This window comes from Mesoplodon bidens, assembly GCF_964165515.1.
Source record: "Mesoplodon bidens genome assembly, chromosome: 7".
Lineage (NCBI taxonomy): Eukaryota > Metazoa > Chordata > Mammalia > Artiodactyla > Ziphiidae > Mesoplodon > Mesoplodon bidens.
In genome coordinates, this window is record NC_138164.1 from 102,246,224 (window position 1) to 102,271,351 (window position 25,128).

The 25,128-nt window shown below is 36.4% G+C and overlaps 1 protein-coding gene across 10 annotated transcripts in view; it reads right to left on the bottom strand.

Annotated features, from left to right (window-relative positions):
- Positions 1–25,128, bottom strand: part of PHF21A (PHD finger protein 21A) — a 199,848-nt gene that overhangs the window by 166,232 nt on the left and 8,488 nt on the right. For 8 of the 10 annotated variants that reach the window (XM_081241372.1, XM_081241377.1, XM_081241380.1 and 5 more), the window contains one exon: positions 2,708–2,748. The gene's annotated coding sequence lies outside the window, so the exon portion shown is untranslated. Of the gene's footprint in view, positions 1–1,187; positions 1,300–2,707; positions 2,749–25,128 lie in introns of all 10 variants that reach the window. The other 2 variants (XM_081241373.1, XM_081241379.1) reach the window with 1 other exon arrangement.

A 25,128-nucleotide genomic window follows, 5' to 3' on the forward strand; every position in this document is an offset into this window, starting at 1 on the left:
AAAAGTAGAAAGCCTCGACAGATCTATGTATCCTTACTTGACAGATGCCTAATACTAAAACATCAGGTTTCAGTTTGTACTAAATACTTATTGCTTACTATGTATCTAATGTGCTAGGAGATAAAATATATCTTTAACTTTTAACTAGTGCTAAAAATGATCACAAATGCCAAAAATAAAAACAATATTTTAATAGCTCTTATTGAATCAATAAAAATGACATTAAAAAACAATGTAACATTTTTCTTATTTTCACGGTGATATTTCTTTGGTGACACTCCACAGATCAACAGAAAACGCTGCTGCACAAAAAGCTTGATTTTAGAGGTCACCCTCTGAATTTGGCAAGGTTACTATGCTCAAATCCTGGTATTACAGGTGTTGACAACAGTCACCTCAGCTGGTAAGACTGATGTTTCCTAACCACTACAATAAATTTATATACACACATACACACACACATACACACACACACACACACACACAATTAGGTTTATGGTATCTGAATGTATGGATGTCTTTGAGTATAAAATACGTAACTTTCTTTTCTCTGGTTTTTTTGGGGGCAAGGGGGCCAGGTCCTCACTAAAGAAAAGGAACACCTACGCAGGGCATACCATTCCAACACAAGAGTGTGGTATTTTCGGTGGCGTCAGGGTTTCCCCACAGCACCCTCTCCTACACAAGTCTGCTGCAGTGTCCTGCCCCTCTCCCTACTACCAGTGTTCACTCTAACATACAGGTTCTACCTCAGCTTCCTGGGCCCAGGCCTGGTAGGCACACATACGCTCTTCTAGTTCTCACCTTTCTTTACAGAAATCAAGCATGTGTACTAAAATCTTCCCAACCGTACCCAACAACAAGAAAGATGAAGTATATTTAAAAACTCACAGAAATTCAAAATGAAGGAGCCTGAAGAGTAGTATAGAAGCACAGTGACAATGAGGTCAAGATTTCAGAAATGGTTGCCACATTTACCAGAATGCTATTGAATGATAAAAAATAGTCCAGACGAGCCTGGCCAGAATCATATATATAATGACTACACAAAGGATAACATAAGAGGGTGTGTTGGTCTTAGTATAACCAATAAGTACTTAAGAGAAGTGGAAGTTATGGGAGAGAGATTTCAGATCAGTGTAAGGAAGAGCTAAGGATTAAAGCTGTACAAAAAAGGAATGGGTTACCTTATGAGGTAGTGGGCTCCCTGTCAATAGAAGTATTCAAGAATGCTGCATATCATATCCCCCTCTTGGAGATTCACAATGCACATTAGCATATTAAAGGTTCTGAGAAGTCCTGCAGTAAAGAAACCTGTTTAACTTTGTTTAAAGCAGCATTTTCCAAATTATTTGACCACAGAACATTTTCCCCACCCCCGCCCCACCCCAATAATATTTATTAATTTCTGTGGAACTAGAGTTCCTCGGAATACATTACAGAAAATATGAGCTACATTTTTTTTAAATGTAGTGTTCAGTATGTAACCAAATAACAATATGCCAGGGACGTAAGAGAAGAAATTGCCACACCTGGTAAAGGGCTGAAAGAGAAGGCCCTTAACGTCCCTTCTTCTTTAAGAATCTATGATTCCATCACATCTCAGAGTAAAGGGCTGTCGGGTCTCAATTATTTATTTTAAGTGGTTCCATGAGAGAAAGGCAAGTAGAATAAAATGGTAGTAAAATGTAAGATTAACTGGTTCAAATGCCTCCCTTTCACGTTCAAAGCCCAATCCCCAAAAGGTTAAGAGACACCTCAGGGGCCATAATTATGAAAAGAAGCTTTAACCAAATATCTACTCCAGTCTATGGCCATACCACCCTGAACGTGCCCGATCTCGTCAAGTATCTACTCCACCCACTAAATTAATTACTATGAGAGAGAATTAAAACAAAAAAAAAAGAGTAGCCTTGCATGAGGGGACTACCCTATTCCAGTTATCTTGTTTGAATTTAATTTTTTAATCATAATACATGCTCTCCAAATAAGATTAATATTTGTTTGGTCTTTAGACACTGGACTGCCCTGTGTAATCTGAATTAGACATTCAAAGAAATGATTAAGTGTGATGATTTATAAGCTGTTAAAGTAGACATTAAAGTTGATACTAGGAAAAAAATGTGTTTGCCTCTATACCCCACACTGCTACATTTCTCTTTTTTTTTCCTCTTCAAGAATTATACAAAACATCACACACTGAAAATGCAATATCAGACATGAAGCCAACTCAACATTAAATTTAATAATATACATGCTTAAGAGTCCCAAATTTCAAAGTCAAGGTTCCCATAGTTACGTTAACCTAGCCATTTTGCACATATACTAAGGCCATCAAGTTTAACGCATATTAAGTAATACAAAACACAATGGGAACCTTAACGTTTGAATTTCCTGATTTTTAAATTTTTAGCCCTAACCACTGCATTAAGGACATTTTTCGCAAAGGGGACCGTTACATTTTAAGAGGTTACTGAATGCAGGAACATGCAAGCCTAGCAGTATTATTAGAAACACAAATGCATTTGAGATTTGGCTATGTGAAATTAGACAAAAATTCACTTTCACTCAGTACAAACAGCAAAGCCTCATTCTCATTTCTGGGAGAGAGCTTTTTTGCACACACACACAAAAAAAGTCACCGAACATTTGAATTATTATCCAACTAGCATCAGGCACACTATGGCTGCCTGAAAAAAGCACTTACCAATTTTGGGGAAACTGGCTCTCCTTCAGCTCTCTTGCTCCCTACAACAGAAGAAGGGGAAAATGGAATTAGACTACAAACACAGATTTATGACATGTCATCAAAAGCTGATTTTGACAGCAACAACAACAAAAACCACACACACACAAAAATGTCCAAAGCTTTAAAACGAAAAGAAAAAAAAAAAAAAGAAAGAGATAGGTAGTTTTTACAGCAAGGAAAGAATTCAAGGGCAGTTAGATCTCTCATTTTCAGTTTTTTCACTTTTCCACGGCTTTTTCAAGACAAGAAAAAGTAAGTAGTTGACGGCTTCCCTTTCCTAAGAGACACAGAAATGAAATGCACCTCATCTAAGTAACACAGAAATACAACCCTCATCCCCAACAAATGAACTTTCACTGTTTGCTGCTTTATGTTACAAATTAGGCTAACATCACTGGCCCTTAGCTTGGTCTACTTAAAAGGCCTTTTTTTTCAATTAATCTTGAAATGGATTTGTTTTATATAAGGCTTAAAATTCGCAGCATTTTATATGTATAGTCATAATTTAACTTTTCATTCACAATCTTAAAGTCTCACCACCTGAAACTGTAAACCACACAACACAAAAGTGACTTTCCTTATGCCACATAGTTAATCAGTGATTGAGCCAGAAAGAAAATCAAGGTTTTGGGATCTCAATCCAATGCTCAGTGATGCTTTTATCAATTGTGTGTGTTTTTTTTTTTTAAGATTAACTATACTCCATTAAGTTAATTTCAAGGTCAGAAAAGTCATGTCAGGCTATATTGTTTATTTATTTTTAACTCTTCCTTGCCCCAAACTTCTTTTTTAGTTAAAAAAAAAATTTAGGAAGCAAAAATTAAAACTTTTCCCTTAGTATTTCAGTATTAAATTATTTAAACTCCACATACCATGTTCCAAACCTGAACCATCCTTATGCTTTAAACACAGTACATTTGTTGACTTATGTTACTCCAATAGTGTAATGTAAATTCTCATTTCCTTAAGGGATATTTCAAAAAATCTTCATGTCATCCAAATTATAAATTTTTATTTAATCATGTACAGTCATACCAACCATACAGTAAAATAATTTTAAAGGGCCCTGATTCATGCAGTTAACATTCATTTCCAAAAGAAATTCAATTTGCTGTTTTATCCTTTCTTTTAGCAGCAGCACTTTTTAAAGTTCTAAAGTCCATATAAATGGCAATTTTAATCACCAAAATTAGAATGACTCCCAACCAAAAGAAAAATGATGCAAAAATCTGTAGAATGATGTGGTTATTAAAAAGTGGGTTCTTGGGAATTCCCTGGTGGTCTAATGGTTAGGACTCCATGCTTCCACTGCAGGGGGCACAGGTTCGATCCCTGATCGGGGAACTAAGATCCCACAAGCCACACGGTGCAGCCGAAACAAACAAACAAACAAACAGAAACATGAAGTAAATGCTCAGTAAATATTTGTTAAATGAATGAATTCACTGAGTGGACTCTTAACTCTCTGTTGCAGGCTTATTTTCCCTATTAGGCATTTCTTATTAGCTCTTTCATGCTGGGGATCATTATGCATCGATCTCCCACAGCATGATTTGTTAAATGAATGACTTTGGATAAAAACAGTTGATTAGGAAGTAAAATACTGTCATTTTAAAATATAACAAAAAGGAAAAGACAGATAAAGCGGATCAAATTAAAATTAAGAACTTCTGTTCACCCAAAAAAAAAAAACACAAAAAACCCTTACGAGAATGAAAAAGCAATCCACAGAACTGGAGATTATAACTGCAATACATATAATAACAATGGCTTATACCCAGAATATATAAAATATGTTGAAACTCAAAATGATCAGGATGGGGTTGGGATTTTAACTTTTACTCATATGGCATTTAAGAAAGTATAGTCAAACTCTTCTGAAAATCATATTCAGTAAAAAGGGACAATGGATGCACCTTATCTCTGGGGCATTTTCCCCAAAAATAAACAGCAGAGTCAATCCCTAATTGACACGGAATTTTACCATGATATCATGAAACTACTCATAAAACTGCTTGCAGGGACTGCAGAAATCACATTGGAAATCAAAGCCTGAGAGGTTAACTGACTTCCCGGAAGGTTACACAGCTAGCTGGTAGTAAAGCTGGAGAGAAGTCTACAGACCCTGAGATTCCTTTGACTGAACTGGCCTTTCCACTAGACCTCACTTCCTCTTAAACAGCTGTAGCAGTTACTCTCCTAAGAAATAAACTAAAATAAATACTGACCAAATATTTTTGGGAAAATCTTCATATAAAGTTTTAAAGAAAAATCACATAAGTAAGCTATCTAGGGCAGGTTTTAAAACCTGAGATCCTTTATGCCTAAGGAATCCCCGTGAATAGGCTTCAGAGGGGTTTGCCAACTCCATGATACTATATGCTAAATTTTCAATGTATGAGAATTCTGGGAAGAGGATCCACAACTTAAATAAGATTCGCAGAGGTTCAGATACCCAAAAAAGAGTAAATTATTTTTAGACTGGTGATTCTTAAACACTGTGCATCAGAACTACCAAAGTGTTCCTTCTGAAGACTGATTATTCACTACCGTTGGGATACTGATTAAAAACAAAAAGAAAAGAAAATATTTTATTTCTGTAATTTAATAAAAATGAGTTAGCAGCAAAAAAGATTTACATATAAATTTGTACTTTTTACACTATCCATATGCAAAATATATAAGACTGAAATACAAGTTTGATTTCCTCATGTTAAGCTGATTCAAAGTCCACTTAATTTGTTTCTCACATTTCACACTTGTAGCTAAGGTAGTTCAAAATTTTTGCCTTTTTTGCTTATCAAATTTTTAAAATATAGACTTGTTCTTGAAAAATACATTCAAAACACATAAATTGGAGTAAATGAAATTATTTTTGCTTTTAGAGATGAATACCATCTTGCTAACATAACTTCATGTGATTTTTTGCAAACTGAAGATTGTTCACCTCCTCTCCAGAACTTCACAAGTAGCTGCTTTAATTAGAGCTGGTAAAGAAATGAATCATTCAGATTTCTGATGTGGTTGTAAAATTTTAAATATCATCAATAAATCAAAAGTGATTAATAACTACTTTGTAAGTGCCTTTTGTAAAACATCTAAAACCTCTGTGTATAAACAAATTTTGCAGAGAAAAAGTTCATCACTAGATCATGTTTTAAATTAGGCTAAAATCCATCCCATTACAAATTTTGAACAATTAAGTTTATAGTCTGTGCTCAATCATAAATTTTGATAAGGGACTAGAATAGCACAGATAATTGTCATTCAAAGACACTTTAAAATGTCACCGTACGCAGAAGATTCAATCTCTTCTACTACACCAAGTTGATACACTAATTTTATATACAGTAAATTTTACTGGTTTTTATCTACCTTTCCTAATTCTAACAGAATATAGTAAGTTTGAAATAAATTTAAATGCAAAAAATGCTCAGAAGAAAAAGCAGAATCCTGCTAAATGGGATTTAGTCCTTTAGGCCTCAGTATCATCATCATCCCTCTTGCCCCCATCCCTCTTAACCTTATCCTCTCATGGGCATCACTCTAGCACTTCTCCCTTCACTCTCAAGAAACATCAATTTTTCCCTCATTACTGGATCATTTTGTTTCCTTTGTCTAAAAAAAAAGCCTCCCATGACTCCATATACTTCTCTAGTTATTGTCCCATATCTACACTCCCATTTATAGCAAAACTCCCTGAAACAGTTAACCAAAGTCACTGTCCCTAGTTCCTCTCCTCTCATTCTCTACTGCACCTACTCCATTAGGGCTTTTGCCTCCTTCAATCTTGTTAAGATCACCAGTGACCTCCCTGTTGCTAAACTCAACAGTAAAGTCTCAGCCCTCATTTCTCTGTTCAAACAGTATTATTTCACCCAGTTGACCATTCTTCCTTCTTGAAATCCTTTTTTCTCTTGACTCCCAGGACACCACTCACCCTCAATTGTTTTCCTAATCTCTCTAGCCACTCTTTTGGGTTTCCTTCGCTAGTTCTTTCTCATCTCTCAAGACCTCAAAATGTTGAACTGCCCCAAGGCTCGGTTCTTGGAACTCTTCCCATTAGGTAATCTCATGTAGTCTCATAGCTATAAAAGGATCTGTACTGGTGACTCCCGAATTTGTACCTAGCCCAGACCTTTCCCCTGATTTCCAAACTCATATATCAAACTGCCCGTTCAACACCTGTCAAATTGGCTCCTCAAGCTCAACAAGTCCAAAACTAAACTCTTGACTGCCTGTCCCCCAACCTCCTCCCCAGAGTCATCCCCATTTCAATAAATGGCAACTCTATCCCTTCAGGCCAAAACCTTAAAGTCATCATTGACTCCTCTCTTTCCCACACCCTACATCCAATCCTGTAACTGACCATCTTGCCTCTGCCTTCAAAATAAATGGACTTTGACCACTTGTCTCAAATATACTACCACTTCCTTGGTCCAAGTCACCATCATCTTTCACCTGCATTACTGCAATAGCCTCCTAATTGGCCTCCCCACTACCATCTTTGTCCCCCAAAGTCTATTCTCTCAGTAGCCAGAGTGACCTTTTTAAAATCCAAGACAGAGCTAGTTAATCCTCTGCTCAAAATCCTCCAATGGCTTCCCATGATACTCAAGAGAAAAAGCAGAAGTCTTCTACAATGGCCCACAAGGCTCTAAGTGATTTGGGCCTCTGTTACTCTCAGACCTCATCTCCTTCCCTCTCCCCATTGCTCAATCTGCTCCAGCCACTGGCCTCTGTTTTGTACTTCTGAAACTCCAAACAAGTTCCCTTCACAGGGCTCTTCTGGAACACTCTCTCCCATCAAATATCTTCACAGCTCACTCCCTCAAATGTTTAGGAAATCTATAGCAGTTGCAAGAGTAGAATACTAAAGGACTAAAATATTCATCAGAATTGTTCTCCTCCCCAAACTTTCACTTGGGGGATGCTCTTTCTTATACCAAGAATACCCTTTTTTACCTTTTCTCTGCCTATCCAAATCCCACCCAGCCATTAGGGTCCAGATAAAGACTCACTGATTAATGGAGACCTTCCCAACTCCCAGTTCTCCCTTCTTTGAATTCTCAAACTGCTTATCATCTCTCGCATTCATCTTAGAATTTAACCACATACTGTCTCACACTGTTACTTACCTGTCATATTTCCCTAACTAGACACACACACACAAGTAGAATAGAAATAATGTCTTGCACCAGTAGTTCTCAAACTTAGAATCAGGATAACTCTAAAACTTCAAAAAAATATATAGATTCACATGCCCTACCCTTAAAGATTCTGAATTCATTATGTCTGATTTGGAGCCCAGGTATCTATATTTTATTTAAATTTCCCCCAGAAGATTCTGATGGATAGCCAGGATTAGGAACCACTGCCTTACAGTCCTCTATTTCCTTTGGTACCTGGGAAAGTGGGCCTTCAAATAGCCTAAAGCTAGAATGGACACCCCAGAGTGCCAGATCCATACCTTCATTTCAAGAACAGTGGTCCAAAAAGTCTAGATGTCTAGCCACAAGCTATAAAGATTATAAGAGGCAAAGCCCAGTCTAAAACCCAGATTTACTGCTCTCAATCTAGGAATCCTTCCATTAGACTATACAAAAATAAAGTAACAAAAATCCAGAAATTCAGATAAGTATAGTAAACAGTGATTATCTAATCCTTGACCAGTGATTGCAATATCCACGCTTTAAGACAGTGCAGATTATTAGCTTCTATATGCTTGAAAAATGTGAGCAGCATTAGCTGACTTAAAATGCTAGAGAGTAATTGTGGAAAGGCTTACAAATAAAAAAAATAATTTTTACTAAGTTCTTACAATATGTACAAAAACTTGTAAAATCATTTATTTTGTAGTGGATAAGTATTAAGAAAAATAAATGGAAAGAAGAAATCTTGCTTCATCATGTTATAAAGTACAAAACTTCTTATTCACAAGCTTCCACAGTTCACAAAGGTATAAATGTTTTCTGAGTCTAATCATCATAACATAACCTTCTTAATTACAGATCAGACTTAGTAAATCACCTCATATCCCAAGACAACTCAAACTCTTATCTTAATAATCAGTTAACCTCAGGACCAAAACTCTTACCATCAACAAAAAAAACCACCGAGGTATCTATACAGCATTACAAAAGAGTTTGGATTTATCTTGGTGTATAGGGATTTAAGCAAGTGCCTCCTATTAACACTAATGGGAGTTCTGGGTGTAAACCATAGGCACCAAGGAGGAGGATCAAAGCCCAGCAGTGCATCTGTGAAAACCCTTTCTGTTGCACTAACTGCAACTACTGGGACTTGTTCTCTCAGAGATGGGATAATAGACCCCAATTCCTATGTCTCCAAAGCACAAATATAATTCAAGTAAAAGTCACTAAGGAAGGTCATTGGTAAACACCTAATTTTAAAAATATACGAGAAAAAGCTAAACTAAAAGAACAATTACCACATAAAGGAAACTTTAAAAAATAGCACCAATATGCACAGAAAAAAACTAGTGAACTGCTGTAGATAAAATACTTCACACAAAAATTCAACAGGATTAAAACAACTAAAAATTTTTTAAACTAGAGCACAGAAAACCCAACTGTAGCAGAAGGTTGTCCAAAGAAACACACACACACACACACACACACACACACACCCAACAAAACAAAAACTCCTCCCCTGATGGAGCCCTAAGTACACTACAATCCTTGCCTTTAAAACACAGAAGAAAACTCCTGCTGCACTGACAGCCAGGAATAATCACAAAGCACTTCCAGACAAACGGATAACAATCACAAGCTGCCAAGGATGACCAAAACGAACTAAATAAAAATTATAGCAACTTACTGTGTTCCATACTGCCTCACTTCTCAATATAACACTGCTGGGACTTCCCTGGTGGTGCAGTGGTTAAGAATCCGCCTGCCAATGCAGGGGACACGGGCTTGAGCCCTGGTCCAGGAAGATCCCACATGCCACGGAGCAACTAAGCCCGTGCACCACAACTACTGAGCCTGCGCTCTAGAGCCCACGAGCCACAACTACTGAGCCCGCGAGCCACAACTACTGAAGCCCGGGTGCCTAGAGTCCATACTCCACAACAAAGAAAAGCCACTGCAATGAGAAGCTCGCGCACCACGACAAAGAGTAGCCCCCGCTCGCCGCAACTGACCAGAGGGCAGAGAGCAGAAGCAAGAAGATACAATCCTGTAGCCTGTGGAACAAAAACCACATTCACAGAAAGATAGACAAGATGAAAAGGCAGAGGGCTATGTACCAGATGAAGGAACAAGATAAAACCCCAGAAAAACAACTAAATGAAGTAGAGATAGGCAACCTTCCAGAAAAAGAATTCAGAATAATGATAGTGAAGATGATCCAGGGCCTCGGAAAAACAATGGAGGCAAAGATCGAGAGGATGCAAGAAATGTTGAACAAAGACCTAGAAGAATTAAAGAACAAACAAACAGAGATGAACAATACAATAACTGAAATGAAAACTATACTAGAAGGAATCAATAGCAGAATAACTGAGGCAGAAGAATGGGTAAGTGAGCTGGAAGACAGAATGGTGGAATTCACTGCTGTGGAACAGAATAAAGCAAAAAGAATGAAAAGAAATGAAGACAGCCTAAGAGACCTCTGGGACAACATCAAACGCAACAACATTCGCACTATAGGGGTCCCAGAAGGAGAAGAGAGAGAGAACGGACCAGAGAAAATATTTGAAGAGATTATAGTCGAAAACTGCCCTAACATGGGAAAGGAAATAGCCACCCAAGTCCAGGAAGTGCAGCGAGTCCCATACAGGATAAACCCAAGGAGAAACACTCCGAGACACATAGTAATCAAATTGGCAAAATTAAAGAGAAAGAAAAATTACTGAAAGCAGCAAAAGAAAAATGAAAAATAACATACAAGGGAACTCCCGTAAGGTTAACAGCTGATTTCTCAGCAGAAACTCTACAAGCCAGAAGGGAGTAGCATGATATACTTAAAAGTGATGGAAAGGAAGAACCTACAACCAAGATTACTCTACCTGGCAAGGATCTCATTCAGATTCGATGGAGAAATCAAAAGCTTTACAGACAAGCAAAAGCTAAGAGAATTCAGCACCACCAAACCAGCTCTACAACAAATGCTAAAGGAACTTCTCTAAGTGGGAAAAACAAGAGAAGAAAAGGATCAATAACCAAAACAATTAAGAAAATGGTCATAGGAACATAGATATCTATAATTACCTTAAACATGAATGGATTAAATGCTCCAACCAAAAGACACAGGCTTGCTGAATGGATACAAAAACAAGACCCATCTATATGTTGTCTACAAGAGACCCACTTCAGACCTAGGGACACATACAGACTGAAAGTGAGGGGATGGAAAAAGATATTCCATGCAAATGGAAATCAAAAGAAAGCTGGTGTAGCTATACTCATATCAGATAAAATAGACTTTAAAATAAAGAACGTTACACAAGACAAGGAAGGACACTACATAATGATCAAGGGATCAATCCAAGAAGAAGATATAACAATTATAAATATATATGCACCCAACATAGGAGCACCTCAGTACATAAGGCAACTGCTAACAGCTATAAAAGAGGAAATCAACAGTAACACAGTAATAGTGGAGGACTTTAACACCTCACTTACACCCATGGACAGATCATCCAGACAGAATATTAATAAGGAAACACAAGCTTTAAATAACACAATAGACCAGACAGATTTAATTGATATTTATAGGACATTCCATCCAAAAACAGCAGATTACACTTTCTTCTCAAGTGCGCATGGAACATTCTCCAGAATAGGTCACATCTTGGGTCACAAATCAAGCCTCAGTAAATTTAAGAAAATTGAAATCATATCAAGCATCTTTTCTGACCACAACACTATGAGATTAGAAATGAATTACAGGGAAAAAAATGTAAAAAACACAAACACATGGAGGCTAAACAATACGTTACTAAATAACCAAGAGATCACTGAAGAAATCATAGAGGAAATCAAAAAATACCTAGAGACAAATGACAATGAAAACACGACGATCCAAAACCTATGGGATGCAACAAAAGCAGTTCTAAGAGGGAAGTTTATAGCTATACAAGCCTACCTCAAGAAACAAGAAAAATCTCAAGTAAACAATCTAACCTTACACCTAAAGGAGCTAGAGAAAGAAGAACAAACAAAACCCAAAGTTGGCAGAAGGAAAGAAATCATAAAGATCAGAGCAGAAATAAATGAAATAGAAACAAAGAAAACAATAGCAAAGATCAATAAAACTAAAAGCTGGTTCTTTGAGAAGATAAACAAAGTTGATAAACCATTAGCCAGACTCATCAAGAAAAAGAGGGAGAGGACTCAAATCAATAAAATTAGAAATGAAAAAGGAGAAGTTACAACAGACTCCGCAGAAATACAAAGCATCCTAAGAGACTACTACAAGCAACTCTATGCCAATAAAATGGACAACCTGGAAGAAATGGACAAATTCTTAGAAAGCTATAACCTTCCAAGACTGAACCAGGAAGAAACAGAAAATATGAACAGACCAATCACAAGTAATGAAATTGAAACTGTGATTAAAAATCTTCCAACAAACAAAAGTCCAGAACCAGATGGCTTCACAGGTGAATTCTATCAAACATTTAGAGAAGAGCTAACACCCATCCTTCTCAAACTCTTCCAAAAAATTGCAGAGGAAGGAACACTCCCAAACTCATTCTATGAGGCCACCATCACCCTGATACCAAAACCAGACAAAGATACTACAAAAAAAAAAAATTACAGACCAATATCACTGATGAATATAGATGCAAAAATCCTCAACAAAATACTAGCAAACAGAATCCAACAACACATTAAAAGCATCATACACCATGATCAAGTGGGATTTATCCCAGGGATGCAAGCATCCTTCGATATATGCAAATCAATCAATGTGATACACTATATTAACAAAATGAAGAATAAAAACCATATGATAAAAACAACTAGAGAAAGCCTGCACGTAGCAACAAAGACCCAACGCAGCCAAAAAAAAAGATAAATAAATGTATTTATTTAAAAAAAAAACATATATATATATATATATATATATATATATATATGGCACCGCTGTACCCACCAGGCTAAAAAATGAGCAGGTGCCTTTCAGGCTATAAAAAAATTAGTGAAAAAAAAATTAGTCACACACACACACACACATATACACACATACCAATCACAAACACAAAGGGAATGATATTCTTTCACATGAAGGGGCTTAAGAAACGCAAGGCTTTGCTGTAAGCCTAGAAAACTAAGAGTAGGCCTTACCGCAGCAGTGAGGAAAAAGCCAAGGTTTATCCCAAATCCACATTCAAAGACTAAAAGAACTAACATTTATTTCAATTAAAAGGCTTTGGCAACAATCCACTTTTTATTTCTTTTTTTTTTTTTTTTTGCTGTACGCGGGCCTCTCACTGCTGTGGCCTCTCCCGTTGCGGAGAACAGGCTCCGGACACACAGGCTCCGCGCGGCCATGGCTCGCGGGCCCAGCCGCTCCGCGGCATGTGGGATCTTCCGGGATAGGGGCACGAACCCGTGTCCCCTGCATCGGCAGGCGGACTCTCAACCACTGCGCCACCAGGGAAGCCCCAATCCACTTTTTAAAGAAAGAGAAATTAAGATTTTCCCCATTTCTATCTCCCACAGAAAATTAGAATATTTTTCTCTCTAACTACATAGGTTTAGCTCTACAACACTAATGAAAAAGAACCCTGACTTAAGGCCTGAAAACTAAATGGTTCCATAACATTCACATTAAAAAAAAAAAATCTATGTAGTCCAACATATTGATTCTTTACCATCACTGCTATCATTAATGAACATTTAACTTTTTAACTGTACTTTGAAATGTCAGTGAGAAATTGAAACAGCTACAATATGCTGGGGATTTTAACTTTTGAAACAAAAACCACAGAGAAACATGAGTCTGAAGCATAAAGCCTCAATCATGCTGATAAGTAAGTGGTCCTAAAACTTGAAAGTGAAAGCAATACAGACCAGAAAAGAAGTTTGCTTGATATTAATGCTAGCCTTTAAAACCAAAAATATGTTCTGTTACAGAAGACTGAAATCAGGGCTTCCATTAACCTTGTTTAAAAAAAAAAATCCCATGAGCATGGATTTTTTTCCTAAGTCTCTTCATCAGAGCAGCATGGGGTCCCATTAGGCACCCTATTTTACTTCCACCTTATAAATAACGTTAGCTATTCGCTATTTCCATGGAAACCAAGTACAGAGAAACCCACTTAAATGAATACCGGTTAAAGGAATAAGTTTTATTTTAGAAAGGTTTTGCTGCTCTAGATGAACTCTACTGGGGAATACTACAAAGTCTTCATAAGTATAATTTTTTAAAAGGTATCTTTGGTATAGAGGGAGCTTATTAAGAGTCCTGTTAAATAAGTACACTCCTTTCACCAAGCATTCCAAACAGCATCATAATGTTAAAAGATATCTTTCCAATGCACTGTACAGGGGTTTAGATGCACAACCACCAATGACTATGTATGCTTCCTCATGCATCAGCGTGGAATAATTACCCCTATGGGTCTAATTTAAACTAATAAAAGCAAGGAAATTTAGAAATAAGGCTACCATCACCTTGTAGTAACTACTAATGAACAGGACCCACAACTGGAGACACACGCACAACTTACTACTCCTCCAAAGAGAAACAAACAATAACTTAAGTTCTAACATCCTAAAAACTGTTACCAGGTCCAGGGATAGCAGACAGTCAAAATTCCCTCCTCAACAAACTTTCACAAGTTATACTATGTATTCCCTAGTCAATCAATATATACATTTGGGTAAAATAGAAATAGAATATGCAGGATAAAGTACAGAACAGGGTTTAGTGATTTCCAACTTTAAGTTGACTTAAATATTGCCTGGCATACTCTAGAAATGATCATTACCAGTGGTCCACACAAACACTGCAGAGAGGCAAGTGCACATAAAATTAAATGCAACTCATAAGAAGAGTAAATTCAAAACTAATAATCTTGAGTTTCTAAAGATAGAGAAGAGAACTAAAGTCTTTCCAGCAGACATGGTTCTCCATCAAGTTGATGGTGGCTCAGATATCTTCAATAAGTCAAAAAACAAATGAAAGCAACATTATCCTAAAAGATGATTACCACTATTAAATTTACAGTGTATGAAGAGTTAACATTCTGGCACACATACTTTTCCTTTGAGTATACCAATATATCTACTTGTAATGCGTGTTCTAAACACATAAAATTACTTTCCTTGTTATGTTTCACATACCGTAAAGTTTGGCAAAATAGTGATAATTGTTGAAGTTTGGTTAACAGGTATGTGGGGTTTGTTAATATTATTCACTCTACTTCTGTGTATGTTTTTAAATTTCCATAAAAAGAATTTTTTAAAAATCCTATAAAGTTAAAGCTCTTGTCTCAAATATGTTTTTCTCTATGTGTAACTGAATAATGGATTAAATGCCTGGTACAGATCTTAGAAGCCACCAAATTTAAAACCAACATAGCCATTACATGTAACTACAACTGATTTCCAATTTTTACTTTTCTTACCAAAACAATTCAGTTAACAGTTCAAAATCACTACAAAAAAATTTGAAATGTGTTGCTACTTGCACAATAGGTCTGCTATTGTGCAAATACCAACAATGAAATGAAAGCAATCAATGCTAATAACAAGGTATCATAACCATATATTGTATTTTACAAACTAAAGAAAGAAATTCTACTAGCCCTCTCTCTACTAATAAATCAAAATACTTTCAGAATGAGCAATACCAACATTTCCATTTTCTTTCTCCAATTAGGCCCATAGGACTACAAAGGGCAATCTAACAAATTAAATGCTTCCTATTTCCTTTATCTTAGTTAAGTAACAAGGCTTCCCCCTCCCCCTCTATGATCCCATCTCACCCCCTACCAGAAAATACAGCAACTTTTGAGGTAAAAAGGTCTTTTTCTATTCTCTCCCTTAGTCCAGACATGAAATGTTTCACAAATACTCAGTTACTTTGGAAGTGATTTTAAGCTATTATCCAACTGCTGGCTGAGGGCCCAAAATGGAGAGGTCCACAAACTGTTAAGCCTTAAGGTATTGATAACAGCTCTCTCCGTTTAAAAACTAATAATTACATAGATGTTTTGTTTTGAAGAGAAATAGAGTAAGATGGTGGTTGCTTTGGAGGGAGTGATGCACAGCAGACAGGGAATAGCATAGGCACAGTACAGACATAAAAGACTGTAAAGAAGAGGGGAGAGGAAAAGCAATGGAGGGTCGATGGCAGCATCTCTCTACAAAGTAGCTAATGCATCATGAACTGGACAGGTTCCTGCACAAGTGTAACAGGAGTTCAGGCCTGTCATAAGTAGCCCACCTTTTACAAATCAGGCAGGGATAAAATGATTTTCAAAATTGTGTAATTCTTTAAATCAACCCCAAAGAGGCTACAGGGTCCACTTCTAACTCCTATATTTGTTAAAATGAAATACACTTCTAAACTTTTTTACAATTCCATTCACCCAAGAGAAGCAACTTTTATAGGCCCTGCATACAGGCTGAAATAAAGAAAACACAGTACACATGCTATGCTAATTCTAAAACTACAAAGCTTGACTTACTCTAGCTATTGTAAAGTAGTATTATAATTTTTTAATTGAAAAAATTAAAATTGCTTTATTTTTAAAAATATTTGTTGAGCTAAAGTACAGCACTTTATCAGAACAAACTTGTTGGAATTTCTGCTCGGAAAGCAGAAACAATGTTTTAGGAACACAGACAAAATAAAATATAGTAGGACTTCCTTGGTGGCACAGTAGTTAAGAATCCGCCTTCCAATACAGGGGACACAGGTTCAAGCCCCGGTCCAGGAAGATCCCACATGCCGCGGAGCAACTAAGCCCATGCGCCACAATTACTGAAGCCCGTGTACCATAACTACTTAAGCCTGTGCACCTAGAGCCTGTGCTCTGCAACAAGAGAAGCCACCGCAATGAGAAGCCTGCGCACCACAACAAAGAGTAGCCCCTGCTCGCCGCAACTAGAGAAAGCCCGCACGCAACAACGAAGCCAACAGCCAAAAATAAATAAATAAATTTATTAAAAAATAAAATAAAATATACTAAATACTTCTACCTACTAGGCCTTTATCAAATGGTGCAGCTGGGTAAATGAGAACAAAAAGTTAATGGAAGCTATTATTCTATTTTTAACTCAAATGCTCACTAGTGGTAACATATACTATATTCAAACACACTTGTTGAATCTCAGGAAAAAAACTATACAGACCAAAGACCAAAAAAGTTTCAGATCTAAACTGACAGTAAATGAATAAGATTAATTATATTTCATACTTAATGATCATTCCCCTTCCCTCAATGACTGGTTTCACTTACCAGATAGAGACATACATACCTATAGATACACTTACAGATACCTACATAATAATGAATACATTGAAAACTCAAAAATACATTTAAAAAACCTCAAAATATATTAAAAACTCAAATTCTTTACCCAAAAAAGTCTTAATTCTGAGATCACTGTAAGGCAGGGACTTAAAGTGTAGCTTTCCTCACAATCAACCTGCTCTCAGGCCCAGTTTCTAGGCTCAATATAGGTAATATATGATGATTAAATATAGAAAGAAAATAACAATTACCATAAGAAAAGACTAGGCACCAGATGAGAGGAAGTTTCACAAAGGAAAAATGCTCAAAATCAGAAGGCAAATAAACTGTGTCCATCATTACTAGAAAGCATTTGTATGCCACTTTTATATCTCTGGGGTTCTACATTTGTTTCCATTAGTTCTTACACCAAGCATACGTTCTCAAGGGTTAAACAAACACAAGCAATTTGTCCTGAGCCACAGACCCAATGGACTGACCAGCTGATTAGTATTTTGAACTTGTGAGTTATAATGCTTTATCTACTACTGCCTTGGTGCTAAGTGACCTACTGTAAACACCAGTATCTTGGTGCAAAAAAATCTTTTATCGCTAAGAGTTTTAATAAATATAAAGTGCCCTGAAAATACTTTTTAAAGTCTCTGTAATAACTGACACCCTCCCATGTATTCTATATTTCTCTCAGCAGTTTTCACAAACAAGAACTCATTAAATCACTTTTGCCATCCATACCTTTTCTAATGACGTTTCAGGAAGAAAACTCTCCTCTCTACCTAAGTTGTTCCATATTTAGTCTTCTCCCATAAACTTTTAGAGGGACTGTTAACAATAGCAATGATAATAGCAGCTATTGCTTATAAAGTGTCCTAAGACTTCCCCATTTTATCTTCATATCAATCCAAAGAGATTAGTATTATCATCCCTATGTCATCAGTAAAGAAAATGAAGTCCAAGTAAACAGCACAATGCTTGTTATACAGTATGTACAGGAGACATCCTTTTTGAAAAGAGCTTAAATAATTAGTCCAAGGTCACACACTCAACTTTAAGTGGTTGCACTAAGATTCCAAACCAGAGGTCAGACCTCCAAGCTCAGGCTCTTTCCCCACTATGCAACATTTGTCTCAAGCCTTGAGAAGAGATGAAGAATCCAGAATTAAGGTTAAGTAATAATAGTTAACAATAGCTACCATTTATTTAGTGCTTACTACGTGTCAGGCATTTATTTATTCCTCGTAACAACCGCAGAAAAAGGGTACTATTATGTATTCATACTTTACAGATGAAGAAACTGAAGCAGAGGCACAGCAGGTGAAGTGATTTGGCCACTGTCACAGAACTAATACAAATCCAGATTGCACAGAGCAAAGCCAGGATTTGAGCCTATGCAGACTGGCCCATACTCTTGACCACTGTACTCTACTGCCATGCTAAAAACTTCCCTTGTCTTGAATGGCATGAAAACAAAACTTTTAACCTTTTCACAAAATGAGTAAATTGTAAGCCTTCATGCTTTGACTGAGAGAAAACTAGTAGTGCTTTTCTAAGCATGCGCACCAGGCTTCTTTACAGGCACAGAAGATATGCCCCTAGTGATTAGATCACTGCACTGCTCAGGAAATGGCACACTGTAAATCAGGTTAAGAGCCCCCAGCCCATCTCCCTCCACACCCAGACACACTAACCATGCACTGCAAGTTGCAGGCAATTCAGAGATGTCCCTGTGCAATCTTCTATAAAATGAATGTCACTCTGTAAGTACCCAAGTGTGCATAGTACCCTTCCATCACCCTTTCTTCTTCTTCCCAAACACCATAAAAAACACAGCAAAAGGAATGAATGAATCTAAGCTACTTAAAAATCATAACAAATGTCCAATGATAACTACAAATTTAAATGAGAAAAAAATGCAAAATTCTCATAATTTTGTAACTTGTCCAAATTCCACATTCAAAAAGCAGTAAGCCTCTTTGAAAGTCTCAATTCTTAGACTACCTTATTATCATAAATGTGCCTTGAAGGGTGCGTAGAAAAGCCCATTTTTGCCTCAGATTCTACAAATGTTGATATGCATATTTAAAACAAGAATCATTACTGTTGGATTACAAGTTATTGGGCTTTTATACTAATATCTATTAATATGACTATGTATTTAACTAATAACAAACAAAAATATTAAGCATGGATTTAATATTTGTATGCTAACATGTAATATGTACAGAAAATAAATAGAAAAACAGGACTGGACCTGGAGGTACTAAGAACCTGACACAATGAGAACAGGAACTATTGCAGCTCCCTCCATTGACATCGTAAAGTTGCCACATTTTCTGGGCTCTCTTTTGAATTAATGTGGCATCTGTTCCAAGTACAGCATGCTAACATTTTACTAAAAGATATTTTCATTCTACATTTGTATCTGGTTTGCTTTTTATTTGAACTCCTGTTTTATTTCAGTGGTCATTATTTCTTTATACCAAGTTGTCAATTTGGCATTCCTGATCTATCTCCCCTGAGCACAGAAAGGGTGGGGAGGAACCATCACCTTAAAACCCTCTAACAGCAATAATTACAATATGCTTTGCATATAGATTAAATAAAGAAAATAAGCAGCACAAAGATTTTTGTGGGCTTTTTAGTATCAGGTCCTGATAAGCTAACGGCATCTGTTCCTTTCAGAAAAAGAATTCTGCTCGGGGGGGGGGGGGGAGTAAACAAATACTAAACAGGATAATTCAAGTTACAAAGTTTGGTCTTCATGAAATGATGATTTCAATAATTTGCACATATCCAACTCTATCGAGTGATAATTGCTTTTTAAGATAGCCTCAAAAATGCTGCAGCAACAAGCCAAATACAACCACTTGTACTTAACATGCATGCTGCATACTCCACAATGTTACGTCATATCAGGCACAGAGAAGACGCTTACCAAGCTATCCTGCGTTCTATAAACTGCCTGACAACAACAGAAAAAGCCACTGCCATCTCCACAGTGGGAGCAGGAGCTCAGGGTAGGCCAGCCTTTTCCCTTTGGACAACTCTGAAGAAAACAAATAAGGCCTATATTTTTGTCTTTTAAGCTAACCTCTCTCAAGGCCTTTACTCTCTCGACCATTCAGCCTTCACAGAAAGAAAGGCTGTTTCTTTAAAATTAAAAAGCTGTAAAAGATCGCTCCAACTTAAAAGCCCCACACCTTGTACCAACGGTCCTCCAGGTGTCCCCATGGCTACCTCTTCTGCAGAAGAATAGTCTATCTCCACTGCTAGTCTCCAAGTGGGTGTGCCCACCCGGGGGAAAGAAGAGGACCATGGGAAGAAACACAAATTATATTTTAAATCTCATCCTTTTAAAAATTTCTAATTTCCTGTCCTGCATGTTTTATAACATACACAAAATACTAGGTTCAGTAAATTATATCTAAGTATACATTTACTGGGGGCCATAACATTTAAAAGTTTGGATACTACAGGTTAAGAAGACCAAAACCAGAATAAGAAGGTCGGAAAATTAGGCTCTGCTATTAACTTACTCAAATTCTTGTCTCTGCCTCAGTTTTACCATCCATGACATGAACTGAGCCCTTTGTACACTTATAAAATTATCATGAGAAATAATAAAATACTGTCTAGAGCATGGTCTGAGCCACACAAAATGAAAAGCACACATGAATGCTACCAACAAGAAATAACCTTGGGCTTCCCTGGTGGCGCAGTGGTTGAGAGTCTGCCTGCCAATGCAGGGGACATGGGTTCGTGTCCCAGGCCAGAAAGATCCCACATGCCGTGGAGTGGCTAGGCCCGTGAGCCATGGCCACTGAGCCTGCACGTCCGGAGCCTGTGCTCCACAACGGGAGAGGCCACAACAGTGAGAGGCCCACATACCGCAAAAAAAAAAAAGAAAGAACCTTAACATGGCTTGTTAAAACTAGTTAATTGCTACACCCTACCAGATCCAATTCTTAGAATTTTAAGGCCATGCTTTAGCACTTCACTAAATACGGGTCTAAAGAAGTATAAATCACCTTAGATAGGAGCGCATTCTAGAATTAGAATTTTTTTAAACTTCTATAATGAAAAACTTATTACCTATGAAATAAAATTTTTTAATTTAAAAATTACAAAGGTGAATTGTGAATAACAACCTTATCAACAAGTCAAAACTCTCAAAGCCAGAATCAAAAGATATTTAATGCAGATTATAATGTCGAGTATGCTTTTTTTTAAATATATGTAACACCAGAAAAGTGAATTATTGGCAATCAATAAATTATCGGCACTTCCAATAATTTACCTTTTTTTTTTCCTTTTTTTACTGCTTTAAAAAATGCCAGGTTAGCAGTATAGCATTTGAAGGTGGCTGAGTAAGTAGGGATAGGGATGAAGGTGAGTTCCACCAACACTACTCATATGAAGAACTAATTCCTGGATGCCCATTAAGCAGTACTGGTTTGAGCCGCTATTAATTAAAACAGCACAAGCATTTTCTTGGTTTTAAAACTCTACTTTACTGTGAAAATGTTGAATGAATCCTTCCTAACAACCAGGAAGAGAGACTACCAGTTTTAAAAAAAAAGTTATCTGAAACCACAACTGATCTCTTTATAAATAGCTACCAGAATAAACTAGCAGAATTTAATTCTGAAATGATACTTTCTAAATTTCTTGTGCAGCACAGAAAACAAGGTTGTCATTTTACATCAGTTGAGACTTTAAAATTTTTTAAATAACAATGGCCATTTCTAAGGCATTAGGTGCAAGTAAAAAGAACTTAAAATGCTTTTTGCCCCATAGGCAATAATCAGTCTAGGGCATTAGATTTATAATCTTAATGTACACATCTTACCCACCTCTCTCCTTCCAACCTCACTCCCATTTCCCACCTGAGCCTTATGTTCAAAAACAAGCAAGTTTTTTAAATAGCCACCTGAAAAAAGTAAACTTCAAGAGAGTATTATGGTATAATTCTACTTATTTTGAAAACTCATATACATTATACATAGTTAAATGCACAGGAAAATTTTTAAGTAGGTGAGAATGGGATAACTTTAGTCTTCTACTTTACACATATCTATATTGCAAGTATTACTTTTATAACTCCGATGCTCTGCCTTTTAATAGTTTTAAAGTATTAAAATAACATTAAATATTAAAAGAAAGGACACTTAACATCAAACGCTCTAAAATGTTGATAGTTAAATAAGAACTAATTGAAATAGCCAATGTAATCTATCTGCACCTACTAAAAAAATGTATATAATAACCTATCATGCTCCCGTGCCCAAATTCCAACCTTTAAGAAATAGGTATTAGACCCCACTCCACAATAGACACTGTGCTTGGCAATGGGCATACAATGATGGCCAGGACATACACTATCCCAAATGCCTTCATTTCCAATCCATTCCAGTGCTTACTACTTCCAAAACATTCAACCTAACCCAACCAAAATCAGATGAAACATTCTTAAAATGATATGTCATAGCTGTGGCCATTTCAGTAGATTGAAAAACTTCTTTAGTAATTCACTTGCTAGGTTTCTATGGGAATTGCACAGTTTAGTACAGCATTATAGACACTTAAGAGGAGGAGCTCTGGAATCAAACCTGGGCTTGAGGTAAGACTGTATGATTTGCTACCTATGTTACCCCAGGGAAGCCTTCATTTCCTCATCTGTCAAATGGGAGTAGAATAATAACAGTAAATCCTCAGAATATTGCTGTGAGGATTAAAATTAAATGAGATCCTTTATGTAAAAAGGCTTAGTACTAAACATAATAAACACTCAGCAAATGTTAATTATTATGAATAATATTATAACAGATAACTTTAAAGTACAAAAACTGTTCACAACTTGCCAAATATTTAAAGTCTTATACCTATGTCATTTCTCTAAGAACAAATATGTATATTTGTGTATGTTTGTATATTAACACATAAAAATCTTTTTTAACATAAAAACCCATAATTGAAACTTTTCATTACTGTAACACACCAGTACATTTGTGATATTTTTATATATATGATATATACACACAAAGGCATCAGTGCATGTTGTCAAGAACTACACTGTAAACACATGTTAAGAACTTGTCTGTTGGCCATGGTGGGAGGGTGGGGGGATCTAGATCACCAATTATGATTCTAACTCATATATTTAAATTTTTAAAAATATTAACATTGTTAACACAATATAGACAAACATCTTAAAATCCAGCCATCTATTAGTGATTAAAAACTCAATTTATATGTACTGATACTTCTTTAGTCTATAAAGTACATTCATGAGTATTATCTCATCTAATCCTTTTAGCAGCATAGTGAAGCAGGCTTTTAGCATTATCCCCATTTTACTACAGTACTGGGAAAACTAAAGCCCAGCTAGGATGAATTTCTCAAATGCACAGCTAGTGACAGGACTGGTCTTAAAGCCAGGTCCTCTGACACCATCACAACCATTTCATTTACATTGGTCTCAGACATTTCATTTAAAAAAAGACAGAAAACTGTGCCCAATAATTTAGGTGTGTCAGAGAACTCTACAGATAATTACACATGGCTGCCCAGTTTTACTCTCCTTATTTCTAACTATAGTATTTCAGGAATCACACAAGTGTGCACACTATAAAATGTAGAACAGAATTCATCCAAACTTCCTGTACTGGCCAATTAATACCAGAGACCATTTTCTCCCTTACATTTAGCCCTTTGAATTTAACATCTTTGTAATCACTGATTAATTTCATTTTAATATTACATCTTGAAAAGACGAGTTAACATAAAGTAAATAAAACCATTCATAATGTGGAAGAATATCAGACCAGATACCATAAATTTATGGCACAGCTAAAGAATCTACCTCATGTCTAGTATACAGACATTAACAAGTTTCAGTTCACGTTTGTGAGGAAAAAAAGGTTAGTATTATTATAGTGGAATGGGTTGTTGTATAAACAAGTACTTAAATAATTACTACTAAAGGCAGAGTTTTCTTAAATAAACACAGCAGCCCTCAGCAATAACATTTGAGGAACTCTGCTAGAATAGAGACTGGCGAAGCAGATAAGAAAGACACTTCCCTGATTCTACATACACTCAAACTAAGGCACACAAACCACAACTTATGCTTACATTTTTCCGTATTCCCAGGTGTCCCTTTCCCTTCTCAAAAAGCTAAAAACCATGTAGATAAAAATATCCTTGAACAATCTCAAGAGCCTAAAAGAAGTTAGTGTCCTAAAAGAGAAAAATAATATAAAGACTTATGATTTCTTTGAACCTAACATTTTAAGTACAACCCACAGACCTGAAACTACATTTTCTTTCTGGGGCTGCTCACTGGTCTCCAATACATCAATCCTGTAACACTGTGAACTGTGGTGATAGACTGGTTCATGCTTCTAAACACAACAGAATTTTTCCAAGGTTACATACACCGTGACACGAGGAACATTTTTGCAGCATCTTATTTTCATTAATCAACTAGTTTGGATGTTCTAACAGTGCAAACATTATTAACAAAGAAATTTTCATTATCTTTTGAACTCTCCAAAGTCAACCAAAGGCCATGGCACAATGGCAAAGAGTACTGAATAGGCAGAGCTGAATACTGGTGAAAATTCTGCTACTGGCTGGTTGTCTGACTTCGGGCATCTATCACTGAGGGAGAAACTGAGGTGCAAAGACATTTTAAGTACAGCAAAAAGTTCTAGGGGAGTGCCACATCATTATCATAGGCCAAAAATCTCAAGGCCTTGTTAGAACATCCTGGGTTTCTGATCAAGTAATAACGTAAAAAGAGAGGAAAAAATGTAAAGCATAATATTTTTAAAATAACAATAACCACTACTACTACTACTATTGCTAACTCTATAAATATTTACTGAGCCTTCATTATGAGCCAGAAACTGTGCTAAGC